The sequence below is a fragment of the Anopheles cruzii genome, chromosome 3, assembly GCF_943734635.1.
Source record: "Anopheles cruzii chromosome 3, idAnoCruzAS_RS32_06, whole genome shotgun sequence".
Classification (NCBI taxonomy): Eukaryota; Metazoa; Arthropoda; class Insecta; order Diptera; family Culicidae; genus Anopheles; species Anopheles cruzii.
In genome coordinates, this window is record NC_069145.1 from 6,093,062 (window position 1) to 6,108,071 (window position 15,010).

Sequence of the window (15,010 nt, forward strand, 5' to 3'; positions counted from 1 at the left end):
GTCATTACTACAATAGAAGTTTTCATCGGTGCTCATAGTCTAATAAGTTTTACAATTGAAGATCGGATAGTGAGACCTTTTTTTAAATCAATTATGAAGATGAATCAGATGTGGGCAAATTCTTTTAATGTTCTTATAGGTTACTTGCAGTATTAATTCATTCGCATATTGACAAACATGGTTAAGAAGGAAGCCAAACTTTATTTGAAAATGAGACCAAATTACTTTGAAATGTTTCATGAATTATTGTTGATGGTTGATTTTCAATGGTTATTATTGGAAAATAATAATGAATAATAACCTTGCATCAACATTCCCACACAAATCGAAGGTTTGAAATAACGATTCCTATTTTGCAGGACAGGCATTATCCTTTACAACAACACAACTTGGATTTTACTGTCCCATTAAAATTTTCATCTTCAGCATTTCTCAACAAGTTCTAAGACGCTAGACGGCACGGAAGAACTCACCGTGCACATCCGCAAACTGCGCCGGGGTCCAAAAGTACGTACCCAGCAAAAAGTATCGTAAACAGCCAATAACATTTATGGAAAACAATTAATCTTGCCACTTCAACCAAAAGGGCCGAACTGGTCGGGGCCGTGAAATTTATGTGTCCCCAGGCGTCAACTTGGCGCTCGTCGGGAGGAGGGTACGAAAGGACACCGGTCCGCAAGTTCTCGTTTGTAACTTTTGTCAACATCCAGGTGCCACAACACTCCCGCCGGCCACGGTCGTGTAGAGAAAAACAATTCACACGAAAAAGGATTTAAAATGGCCGATGATAACATAATTTTCGAAAGGCTTACGTGCCGGTGCGTGCGTACGGGAACATATCCGAGGTACCTGAGGTGGTGCCTGAGGATAAATCGTTGACACGGCAATATGTTTCCGACCTCGCACCCCCAGATCGTAATCTTTACTCACCGTTTTTTGCACTCCCGACCGACGGCCGACCTGGTATGAATTTATTTCGTTCGCTTTGCTTCGGACATCCTTAGGACGGGAATGCGATTCTTCGCGCACACACACCGAGAGTCTTCTTTCTTCCCTTTTATTCGTCCGTCGATGTTCATTTAATCTGTTTCGGCCACCGTGTTCAGGCATCCTTGGCACGAATGATCCCGTAACACAATTGTACCCATTCGGAAGTGGCAACCAAACAAAAAAAGAATGTGTGACAGGATTGCCTCATGGACATTCGGTTCTATTTCCTCGCTTGCCGGAGCTTCCGGGAAGCACAGCTACGCCATGACCCTTTTAAAGGACATGTTAACATAAACATAAACTGTTTAAGTACAACCGACGACGACGACCGACGACCCTATCGCAGCTATCTGCGGTGTTCCGGTGCTCACCCCGAAGGCTGCGTCGTACTGCGGCTCCCGATAGGCAACGTCCTGAACACATCTCCGGTGTCTCCGGGTTTTGTCAGTTGCAGCACGAAGGCTTAGGAATTGAATTGTTATAATAATATCAATTATGTATCAACGAGGCGCCAGAGAGACGGATAGACGCTGCCGATGGTGCGAATGTTCCAAAAGCCTGAAGCCGGCCGGAATGAGTGAGGCCTTTTCGACGGGCGCGTCGGTAAGCGAAACCATGCGTGAAACGTCCTTAGCGCCGTCTGGAACAAAGCTACACGGGGGGGAGAGGACGCAACCATCCTTCCGATTCAACTTCAGTCGGTCCGCCGGCGTCCAAGTTGTGCCAAGTGTTTGCGAGTGATTCGTTACCAAGAGCGCCAGCTATCCGGCATCACATCCGGTTTGTCGCCCACGTCTTAAGGCTAGTCCACCCTAGTGCCCTTATTCGATTCGGCGCCGGATTTCTAAAGAAAACTCCCATTCAAAATGGCGCCCCGTAATACACCTTTTATTCCGCTCCGCTTTCAACGACCCTCTTGTCTGGTGGCCAACACTTGGCACAGTCGGAGAATCGGAGACAAATGTGACCAGCGGCCGCACCAGCATGGCCCCATAGTGGCCCGTCTCGTTACCAGTGACACTCACTCGATCCAACGCATAAAGTGCCGATAAGGATAAGATGCTTAGGCGACAACCATCTTCCAGCGCCGCCACCGAAGGTGTAGCTTCCCGAAGCGAACGGACGAACCGACACCAGCAATAACGCAATCCGGTGCTCAAACTTTGCGCCCCCCCGGCGCCCGGCCCGACTCACACGACTCCTCCAATGAGCCATTTCGCAGGCTTCGATCCGACCGGAACCGGAAAGAAGCGACGGAGGGGCGAGACCGTCAAGTTTTCCCATCTCCACGCACTTGGCCGGAGCACGGGAGCCTGTGGGTGCGCGCGCCGGCTGTTGCGCTATGCTGGTCACGTGCGACATTTCTATTAGCTTATACGCTACAACATAATAATGCCGACTTAGGAAGGCAATTTCATTACACATGTAGCACTTTCCGTTCTGCCGACACCGATATCGGGCGATGGGCGCTCTCGGGGTATGGGCCGTGTCTGGCTAGGGGGACTGCGACTTGCCTCGATTACAGCCAACCCCACTCCGAAGCAGATGGCTTTGCACGTTGCCAGCGCCCCGGTCCCGGCTCCCGGTGGAGGTGTAGATCGTTAGCACATCCCTTCGCTGACGCACCGACGGCGATATAACAGCTGTCAATTCGTTGGAACGATACCCACCCTACACCGCGGGGCCGAACCGAGCGGATTGGGAGAGAACTTTTCCCATTTGAATGGAAAAATAATTTACGATTGTTGTGTCGTTGTTCTCGCGTTTTGGAGTCGTCGCTCACCTTCGGCCATTCGGCCCGAACACTAATGGCGAAAGTTTTGCGGCAGGAAGCCACTTTGGGCCACCTTCGGTGCAAATTATCAATCAGTATCAGTAGGTCATCAAATGAATCACTCTCGGCTCCTTTTACGGCCCGGAGGACAGTCAGCAGGATGTTCCGACTAAACGCTAAATAACCTACACTACTTGCTGAGTCCATCAATCCCAAGAATTCGCTCCGATTGGGGAGGAACCCCGGCAACAAATAGGTTGACGGAGTTTAACTACTTAGCCTCCCGACGCCGGCACATGATAATGGTGTCCGGGCTAATCCGCCCGAAGAAGAACAACCGGCGCGCGTATCGCGTAGCCACGGGCCTGGCCGCCCCGGATTAGAATCAAGTCATCGAGCAATCAAAACAACAACAGCCAAGATCGTTTCGCGACAACCACCGAAAAGCCCACGTCTTCAGCACTGTCCCGCGTGACTTCACCAGCAAGGCCTTCCTCCCTCGGAGCAGTCAGCCAGTCAGCTTTTTAAGTGTCTAACCACGTCAAGCCGTGCTCGCGAAGGCGGCGGCCTTTTGGTGCTTCTTCCCCCGAAGCTCCCATTCCCGGTTCGGTTTATTTATTTGTTTACGTTCGGTGAGCGTTTTAATCCCACGGCCCGAGCACCGGAATCTCGGAGGCCACGAGAAAACAACGGACGACGTGCGCTCGTTCCACTAAGACTTATCGCACTAAGCGGATAAGACGCTCGCTCTCCGGTCTCGTATTTCAGGCCGGCGGGCTGGTGTTTGGCTAAGGTCCTGCGACACGCCACAAGTCCTGCGGGTGTGGATTACATCGCTCCACGATAGTGACAATAGTACAGCGCGCGCGTCTGATAGACAGCTTGTTGTGAGGTGTGAAGTACCCTTGAAGCGCTGCAAGAGTGATAACGATTAAAATGCGTCAGCTTATCAAAATACTTGACTAGTTCAAACCTTAGCATTAGGTATCGGACGCTGAGTGTTGAGGTGTTACAATCAAATTAGGCGATTTTTACGCCAACAAATTAATGTGCTCACCTTTTCCCACTTCGTACCAGCTACGTAACTGCAAGGTTCCGAAAGGTCTCGATGTAACCCGTTCTGGGTTATCCGGAAAATGGCTTCTTACTTGAGTTAATACCCAATAGCTTCATAGATCTCATGTTCAAGGCTGTGTTCTTCCAAACTTTGAATTAGTAAAAAAAGATATTTAGCAACCGAAGCTTGGCTCGTTCAGGGCTTTGGGCCCCGGTGGTGCCTAAAACAACTGTTTGGAAATCCCAAAGCGAATCCGGGAACTCATCTGCCGCACGACCATATAAGCCCAAACAGCTGCTAAAATGCTCCGAGAAGCCAGAAAAACTTTTGCTGTGACAAAGCCGAACGCTATCTCGTGCGCTACAGGACATTCAGAACCTGCGCTGGACCCATCGATGAACGCTACGCCGCCGCTAACCATAGTCGATTGATATCTCTCTACCGGGGGGGCGTCGTTTCCGGGGCAGAAAGTTTCCCGCAATCCCCACATCGAGAGGCCAGCGGACACCACCCGGACACAATCGGTCCGGGACACTTCCTCTTGTGGTTTCCTATTTGTGGTGAAATTCAATTTACTCCAAGTTACAGCGGGCTCGCACCCTTCGCGCCTGACCCCGGTCGGACCGGAGCTTCTCGCTGCACTGATTGAGGCAGGTGACGACTGGCAGACAGTTGCTGGTGCGAACTACTGCAGAGTGCACAACCCTAAAACACCACAGCACTGATCCGACTGACCGAAATTCCATCTCCATTCTCCGTAAAGCCCTGCTGCACTGGAGTCGGAGCTCGAGTGATGGCTCTGAGCTGTCCCTCACCTTGTGTTTCAGCCTCCAGGACACCCTGCCCGGGTCAGGTGTTGGCAAACTTTGGCCCAAATGTCTCTGTGTGGTACACGGTAAGATAATTCTATCCGAGAGTCCGCACTGGTTGGTGATTTTAATTGATAATTTGTGGCCATCGATGCCAATTGCAGAGACAGTTTGACGGCTCCTTAAAACTAACAGAGCCGTAAACTGTCCACCAGATCAGTCCAACTTTTTACATTTCAAATCGATTGCCTGGTTGAGTGCGATAAGCAATATTAGCTATATTAGTCACGTGACTTATCAACATGTTTAGCAAAACATATTAAGCAGCTTTCGGTTTATACGAAGCAACCCAACATCTACGGGAACCCCCCGAACTTTTTCCCAACTCGAAACCTGCTTCGCTGGTTGTTGGTGTCTTCCTATTTGCACTGCACCCAACTAGAGTCCACACGCCTGTCACTGGCAGCTATAACCAAACTTCCGGAACCCGACCGTCAGTGGCAGCACCGGAGTTACGGAGCGAAGCTTATAAATGTTTATTTCCGGACAACATTGTAAACACAATGTAATTTGATAATGATGAAGTGTGGATCTTTTCGGGACAAACTGTGTACAGACCGCGCGCGAACGGGGCGCGTGGTTTCGGACAGGACACACACGGACCCGGATGCCCAACCGGCCCCGGGGGGGGCGATGTTGGGAAAATGATGTTGCAACTGCACAGCATAACACCTCGCCCGCGAGCGAAACGATACCGAAACGTGAACAGCGCCACAGCGTGGCCGGGGTCCGGTGGTGTCCGGCTCGCCAAATAAAGTTTTATTGCGGTGCATTTTGTGATTAAGCAGTGCAGCGGTTTGTTTATGTAGCGACCGTGCCCGGAAGCCTGCCCGACGAGAGCTGCCAATTCTGAGCCAGCGAGGAAAAAGAAACACGAACACATGCCCTGTGCCTCAAATCCCTGTCACACACGGGAGCTTTTGCTGCTGATGATGGCGATGACGATGATGCGGTTAATGGTGATGGGACTTTATTTGGCGAAATGCCGGAGCAGCAGCCGGGCAGGGCAGCTTCGAGTGTCCGAAAAATGTAGCCCAAAAAACCGACGGAGCAAACGGAACGCCACGGTGCTCCGCTAAATAAACGGTCGGAAATTGCCGTACGAATATCCGGATCGGGCGCTCAGATAAAGTTGTTAACGCGCAGACAGGAGACCGGCGTGCCTTAGCCGGCAACCAGATAAACATCGACAACTGGGACAGCCAACCAAGTTGGACTATCACTAAAGTGGGGACAACATTTGGGATGTTTCAAATTCCCTAACTTTGTTAACCGTTAACCACTTATAAACCGTTGTTTATTCGGTTAAAGTAGAGTCCGTGATCAGAATCGTACCTCGCATCGGATCAGTCACAGGATCGGATCATGAAGGTAGAGTTTTAGAACCAAGAAGGACATTCATCTCGCTAAAATGTCCCTTTCTTTAGTGCCTGAAATCTGCCTGCCGACGTCGCAATCGGGAGGAATTCCGAAAGTCGAACCTCTAGCAATGCACCTACCAATGCTACACAATCCCTAAAAAATAACGACTATCGAAAATCTCCAATTATGGTAAAGTTGCTTCCTCGAGAGCAGCTGCTGGGGCCAGAAATCGAGCTGTAGTTAGCTTACAAACAAACTTGCCCCGACAGCCGTCACGAGAGTAAGCTGCAGACACACGCTTCACTCTTAACGAAGAGATGTAGAGAAGCTCATCATATTCCTGCCAGCAGCAGCAGCCGGGAAGCTTCCGGTGACACATTTTAGCGCTCCGAAGCCTGGCCGACAAACAACATGTGCCAGTCTGTGACCAATATGCTGTCGTCTAGTAAATCTCGTACCCCTCTACGCTGTCGATTGGTGCCCGATGGTAGAGATGAGTTGGCGAATGTAAATCGACCGGGCAAGACAAATATATTCCAGAGGGCCGAGCGCTGGTGGGGGGAGAAAATCTTTTGTAAGCTTTTTATGTAATATTTAAAAGTGGGCCTTCTGTGCCCGTAGGCGGGATTTATGGTTCGCCGGGATCACCATCGCTACATCGAACGATTGGCAATGCTGACGAAGTATCATCAATGGTAGATTGGATTGCCATAAAAACTAGGAATATGGGGGCTTCTAATTTTAAGCTTACTCTGCCACTTTCGGACGATGAAAACCGGACACCGATCATCGGACACCATATGGTACGAGGCGATAGGGCTTCAAATTGAAAAAACAAAACTCACCTCACTCGATGGTTGCAGTCTTACGGGAATCTGGACAGGTTTCAGTTCGACTGGACTCTGAACGGAACGTGACGGCAGGCAGAGCATACGTAACTCAGTAGCCGGGGAATTTTGCAACAATAAGCGTAACATTTTTAGAGCTGGAGTTGCGTAAGTTGTAAGTCTCAAAGGTTTGCTACAATAATTATAAAAAACGTTAGCAGAGTTTCAGAAATTTCCAATTATCTACTAATGTCCTCTCATCGCATCGGAGACATTTTCCTTATACTCACCAAAAGCGTAGCGGGTTTTCATCGGGCAGGTTTTCATACACTGACTACTTGATGGCTTTGATGACAACAAAATATCACCTTTGATTAAATGCACAATTTGTTGTTACAAATTTTCGGGCCAATTTCGGAAGAAACAAAACTCCCCACCATCGTTTCGCAGAATGTGTTTTCCGACCAAAACCGAATCACGCCGGCAGCAACAAAACACTGTCTTCACTAGTGAGCAGCAAACTGACGCGCATACCGTTGTCTGGAGCGCCATCCACAGGGCAGCGTAAGCCTATCGAAGTACCTAATACGCGCTTCGCTGACCACACCAACCGAAGCCTTTTGTGTTCAGCGGCGGTTCCTGCGCCGGGCTTCTTCGAGCACCACTCCATCAGCCCGTTGCAACCGCGTGCAACACCTTAATGGTGCCGTAAACAATGACTGCAGCATTGCCCGAAAACCTCCCATCCCGGTTCACGGGCTGGTCCAGAATTAATCAGACCCGAAGCGGCCAGAATCGGTGCTGCGGGGAACCACGTTTGCCTCCGGCGGCCTACAAAATCGCTGCACACACCAGCCCGGTCAGCAGCAGAGGGCGCTGCGCTGCGCCCAAGCCTTCATTAAGCTCCCCATTTTGCAGTCCGGCCCGGTGCGTACGAAACAATATTGCCTTTGTTAAGTCGAGTGGATCGTTTAATTGGATTTTGATTAAAGTTTTCAACCGACGTGTGAAACGGTGATACTGTGACCGGGTCGTCGTGATATCACTAATAAATAGACCTGCTCGACAACGGTGCCCAGCGAACGCGCCGTGGGCCGGCCTACGGTCAGCAGAGACGCCCTCCGAAATGACATGAATTGTGTCACTCAACGTGAATGTAGCCTAAGTTCCCAAATCCCAAACTGGAAAACGATAACGCAGCTAACAAGCCGGCCAGAACACGGGGCGTGCTATCGGTGCTTCGTTGCAACCGGGCAGCCGGCACTAAAATTTGTGTGAATTGCACCAAAAGATCACTGCACCCTGCACTGCGAGGCATAGCAAATAGTTGCTTTAAAATCATTGCTCACCGCTAGCTCAAAGCAGAACATTCGTGTATGGCTACTTCAACGTGACACAACTTCTTCGTAAACACTTTTGATTCTTCTTGCGCTTCCTCGCTTTTGTTTTGCAAAACGTTCTCAAGAGCCCCAATCAAGTAAGCCATGTAAACGTATAACCTCGCGAGCGACTCGAGTCTCGCGACGACGTTTATACGGGCGCTTCAAAGTTTCGATCACAGGTTGAGGAAAACGTTAAAGAATAAATAAAATTATTGTTTTTTTTCACGAAATTCATTTTCTACCAATCATTTATCATCAAAATAGATGCACAAAATGTCTTCACACACCATCACATTTGAGAGCACACATACTTCTGTAGTTTAGAATGTATTTTGGCTAAGCTAGCTGTGAAATACACTCGCATCGTCCACGGAACTTGCTTTGGAGAGATCTGCCGTCCGTGGGCAATTGATTCCGAACCTTCTTTGAGTTTTCTCATGTGGGCAGCCTCAAGATAGTAGCTAAACGCTCAACAAGGATTTTTTGTCCATGTGAACACCACTACCAGTGAAGCCACCCTTTCCAAAAATTTCTATCTGAAAATCTCAGAATTCCCTAAGGTGGTGGTGGCACGACACCGTACGCTATACCGTTGCTCTAGCGATGTTTACGAAAAACTGCACACGGGAGAATAGTTTGAGATGTATTTACATGGAATTTACGATGATAAAACAGAACACAGCGTCAACGCATTATGTCGTCTTGCAAGCAAATTAATAAACAATGCCTGATAAAGTACAATTCTTTAATTTTACAGCGCACGGAGAATGTTTTTCGCACAGAAAGATACGCAACTACGAAGGACAGGCAGAACTTTGCACACTTTAGGCGTCGAAACAGAAGCTTGTTCAAAGTAACAGCAACAATATTAACATCCATAAAGAGAAATTAATGGTATCTTCGATCGTCGCCTGTCTGATTATTCAGTACCGATTGTCTACGCCCCTGAAGAAAGCCTTACAAATGTGAATGTGTTTTCAAAACCCTACAAATGTGATCTGTTGATTTTGGCACGAAACATGGACTGTCAAAACTAGGCTTACGCAGAAAGTAAAAAAGTGTGCCTTGCAAATGCGCAACTGTTCAACAGCATATTAAAGTAAAAAATTCTTCCGCGATCGCGAGAATCGCATGGTTCGGAATCTGGAATAATTTGAAAGCATTCGTTCAACAAACTTGCCACGGTGTTGGGCATGGTGTCCATAATTCAAGATCGTAAACCTGAACAAATCCGTTTTACAGATTCAGTGAACGTCTTCCGATGTTTGGACCAAAAGGACTACGTGCGATTACAACCTTGTATTATCTTAACGCACGATCAGTGTGCCAATGATATGGTGAATGAATGATAACCGACCCCACCCTGTAAGTAACTAAAGATCACTGTAAAGCGTCAGCCTTACAGTTGCTACGGATCGAATTGCTAAGATTTGCAAATTCGAAATCGGTGCTAAACTTGAACTAAATTCTTTTTGGCCAATCCGCACGAATCGATGCGAAACATGCAGCTAAAATCAATATCTCCCTTTCAGCGTCGGCTCATTATGAACTTGTTCAGCTATCGATTGGCGGAGATTCACACATCCGCTCACTTTCGGCTCACGTTCCAGCAAACTCCTGGTGGTCTGTGGCCAAAAACAACCATCAACCGTGCCGACGGAGCGGCGGGAATTAAAATTTAATGACTTCCCAGTTTCACGTTTTCACATTCTATGCAAATGCCTACCTGCCATGTGCATGGTGCGTGCATGTCCCTGAGCCGCTCGTTCCGGTGCCGAAAAATTTACATTCACTCCATTATGTTGCGCAGAGCATTGCGGCACTTCCGGTGCACCGGGACGCACCATCCGAACGACCTTTCTTCTTTAATTCGTAAATCAAGGCTCAGCTCACCCGCTCGCCACTTCCGGCAATCCGTGTTTCTGTGGGTGTAGATATTTTTTACGCGCCGGAATCACCGAAAGTCGGCCCGGCCGAGGATAATCAAGTGATAAAAATGAAATAAAATAATTGGATAAATCAATTATTGATAATTTCATGGCATCCCATTTCACCGAAATCTGCTGACCCATTTGCCGCGCTCCAAGGTACGCTCGGGGCCTTAATAACCCAAGAGACAAATATTTCTTGCAGTACAACCGAAGATAAAATATTAAACTTTTTGTTTTTTTTCAGTTCCGCAACATCAAAACCAACCCAGAGGATTTTATATTAATGGCCAGCAGCAATTACTGCCGCAAGGATAATGAGCGAAGAAACGTGTTGATCACTGATCACTGCCACCCGAATCCTGCCGTCGCCGCTTGTCACCCGGTCACCAGGTAATGAGCACTTCGAATTATGTCGATAATTATTTCGCTGCCCGGTACGCTCTCGACCCATAACGAGTGGGTTTTGTCCAGTTTTGTGTCGATTTTAAAATCAATCCTTTTCACTGACCCACGGGGGCAGCGACCAAATGGATGCACCTTTTTGCAACTCCCCACGCAGAGGCCACGGTCATGGCCGGCACGGGCAGCACTGCACCTGGCAGTGCACTAATGATTAATAGATCGGGCTTGAAATCAATAATGCAGCAATCAACGGTTCGCAAATTAAGCTGGAGAGGTCGGAGTTTCATTAATCCCTCCAGGATGGCGCACACTCGATCACACGTTTTTGGGAACTGCTTTTTATAAAACTTCGACGGCTCGGGAATTTAAGCAAACTTGGTGACTTGTACTCATAGGGTTTCCGACATATTTATCAAATTTATTACAACTTAAAAGTGTAACCTTCGTTTGGCACACATTTACAAATTGAAACGAATTTGACGCCACATTAAGCATTCAAACTTATCTCTTTACTTTGCTAGTACAACAAATGTGCGAACCCTTGTTGGAACCTTGTGTCCTTGACCGACGGCGGAGAATGCCACCTATCAGTTCCAGTAATCCTAGCCGCTCCTCGTTAGGGAAAGAATTCTGACACTCTGCTGACGTCCGCACCACGTGGCGCATCTTCTTGCGTAGAGCTTCATATTTACACTGGCTAGGTTTCAGGGCACCAAATTAGTTTTCTTTGTTGCCCATCTCCGTCGTCAGCTCTTTCTTTGGGAAGCCTCCCTGCAGGAGAGGTACCTGCCAGAGGCGAAGGATCAAATTCAGGTGACTGGAATACTAACATCGAATTCCTAAAGCTTTATAATATTTAAATCTCAAACCAAACACATACCCTTCACCTAAATCGTTTGCCATGAAGTAATTAAAGTTTAACGGGTTTACCGTTTGTTTACCTGTGGCAAAACCATTTAGTATACTTACTTTTTTCATGATTATTTTCTGTTTTTGTTGTTGTTTAAAAACCTGAAGACCAACAGTAACCAATCAGCTCGAGCGTGAGGCTCGCGCCGAGAAATCATCTCTTTCATATGCGGGAACATTTTCTATGCGGAGTTTGGCCGTAAACCACCGGGTCCTGTGCTTTTCTGATCGTCTCGAGGCGAAAGCTACAGCTTAGTCATCCTCGTCGGTGAGCCTGTACTATCTCAGAATTACATCTACTTCGAATGCCCCGCAGTAATGTGCCGTGTGATTGTGTCGGTGCGCAGTATCCTTTTCGTGTCGAAGATGCTGACGGCGCTGACGAGACGAGCGCTTGTTTGGGAGAAACGAAGCGAAGAGAAGAAAAAACAGGATACGTACAAACTTTAGAAGACATCCGTTAGCTTGCCGAACGCTCTCTGATGCGCTCCGGTGCTACACTTCAGTAGCAATACGACCAGCAAAGCCATTCCTTGCCTGGCCAATTATGCTGCCATGAAGCCGGAGAAGGATTGTAGTCGCAACAAAGCGCTGCGAAGAATGAGTATGGCACCAACCGTAACATCCTTCACAAGTAACTCGCGACTTGAGAACCGTCGTCCTAAGACCGACCAATGAGTCCTAATGGTCCGGCTGTCAGATGTTGAACCATAACGAACAGTGACCGAAGGCGGAACCGTTCCTGTTTGATCAACCGAACTAAGTAAATTAAATAGATTCTTTCAACAAATGTATGATAGTATTAAGTTTGGTGCATATTTTAGGGCCACATTACCTGATGTCATAGCCAAGTCACATCGAGGCCGCCTCGAGAGCTGGCAGACAAAACAAATGCTTCGCCAAGCCAGAGTTCCCGAGGCGGGAAAAAGGGCAAAGAAAACAAAACCACGCCAAACTTTGTCCCGGCTGTCCCGTCCTGTGCGCCGCCGTCGTCGTTTGCTGCGGTCCGCTGGCAATATGGATGTTGTTACACATGTAGCCCTTCACTATTGCCTCACGGTATCAGATTTCCATTTTCCTTGACATCCGTCGTCCGCAGCGGTGCGCGCTCCACTGCCAATCGGATGATCGGCTTTGGCTGGGAGGACTTGTTGCCAAATGTGTCCTGTTGTGTTGCTGTTGCTTTTGTGTACATTTGATTTTCCATTCGCTGCTTCCGCCCCGGGGGCCAGTGACTGTTTTATTTTCACTGGCCCGGGGCAAGTGTTTTTGTTTCTTTGAAATTATAAATTGAATGCTACGTATGGAGCAGGGAAAAATCACAAGCCCCGGACTCTCCGCACCGACTGCTGCTGTACCGGAAGTGTCGATTCGCATGTCGATTGCGGGGCCGTGGAAACAAATATTTATAAACCAGTAAGCCCTGTGGGAACACTCGGTGCCATGCTGCCAAAACCTGCCGGCTCAAGCGGCGGAGAAAAAGGATTCGTCTTGATTCCTGGAAACAATCTGTTGCACCGGAAAGACGATGGCGCACACTGTGTTGCGAGAAGTGTTTCTGGTTTTATGTCAAAATTTCCATAAACCCTACATTACTATTTGAACAGTGGGACAGGGCATGCCGATACGCCACGGAATGCATTATAGATCGATGTGCAACCGAATCACCTTTGTTCGAAAAGGTGTCCTCTGAGTAAGTCCAACCACAGGGCAGGGCAAACTTAATCATTCTCCCGTGCCATCCATTTAGACATCCTGACAGATGCTTACGCCGGCAGAAAGGATAAACTTTTCCAATAAAAGTCCACTTGAACCGGCTGCCGATGGCGTGCAGCGTGGAACGGCTTTTGGAAAGTCATCATTTCGACACGCTCAATGGAACTGTGCTTATAAGACACTTTTGGCTTAGGATTTTGTTTGGAACCACTGGTTTATAATCAGTGCCATCTCTTTCATAATTTCCGTAGACATTTTGAGCCATCTTGGTCATGCTGATAATAGATAATTTTAATAGATGCGATAATAAATTTAGTCAGCCTTTCTTCTTCTCCCGCCGGTCCCGGGATTCAAACTCAGGCCAGCGAGGAGCGCACCCTTTAGCGCCTAAAAGTAGGCACCGTAAAAAATGTTACTTTCCAGCAGAGGGCAGCACATTCAGCATTAATTTAAATTGACGATCAGTAGAAGTTGAATTATAACGTTGAATTGAGCGTGTTTGGCGTTGCTGATTGTTATACGTCTGTTGCGTAAGAGACAAAATGGCACTCCATCGGAAGCGAGCGCCAGAGCGGCGACCACGTCGAAGAGGAGAGGAAAGAAAATCCCGGGCTCAGCATGCGCAACGACTCGACGTGCAGAGATGGCGGCCCCATCAACGAAGATGGTAAACCGCCACGCGTAGAAGCAAAGCGCAGGCACCGGAGCAACGAGGAAACTAGCGGCGACGGTACGACGGGTAGTGCAGCATCAGAGTAGACAACGCAGTCTACAATGTGCCGTACCAGAGTTAGTGAGTGAGCTTGCCCAACCCGTTGAGACAACGTCAGAGCCAGCTGTGATCGGTAGCGGTGCAGTAAGACTCAGCAGCACCAAAGGATCGAACACCAAGGAATCGAAACGGTAAAGATACCGACTGGAGCTGCTGAAACTTGAGGAGGAAAAGGACTTTCACGCCTACTACCCCGAGCGCAAGTATAGTTTGCCGCAGGAAGAAGTCAACACGCGAGGATCCGCCATCAGCAGTAAATCCACGGTATCCTGCCGCACAACGGACTGCTTAAGAACCTGGACCGGCTCGATGTACCGTCGCTAACACCGAAACCAGTGCGCGAGATGTGCAAGGACTTGCACGCTCAGGAGCTGAGCAGCTCAGCAGCAGCTTAATGAAAAGCTTGACATATTGGAACAAGGAACCGCGACGAAAACGCTTATGCACTCCGCGGCCGCGAGTGTAACAACGAAGCAACCCAGCGTAACAGCGGCAACTCAGGCGGGAACGACTCGGACTCAGACAGAGCGTCGTCGGGGGCATTTAGTTTATCAATTGTGGCAACTCGGGCCACACGTCTCGGCCGTGTAAACCGCCCGATCTAAAGCCGACGGTGGACAGGCTTGAACCGCCTGAACCGTGCCACACCAGCTGTTGGATTAGTCGGAGCAGCTGGCAGGAAACCGAAGCCAGATAACGGTGCTCTGAACCATGGTGTAACCAAACGTACCTTTCCGAAGATAGACGCAGCAGACGTGGAGGAAGTGGAGAAGATTTTGGCGACGCGATTCAGATCGGCGATCAAGATGAACGAGTATCTGGGGAAGAGCATTCTAGATTATTTCGAAGTACAGCTGGCCAAACAGAACGAGCTTCGAAGTACAGCTGGCCAAACAGAACGAGCAACAAGGGGACATGACAGCCAGCACCTTACAGCAGCAGCAAGATAAGACGAAAACGATTGGTACACCGACGGCAGCGGTAGCGAATATGGCGACTTCGACGACAAGATCAACGAA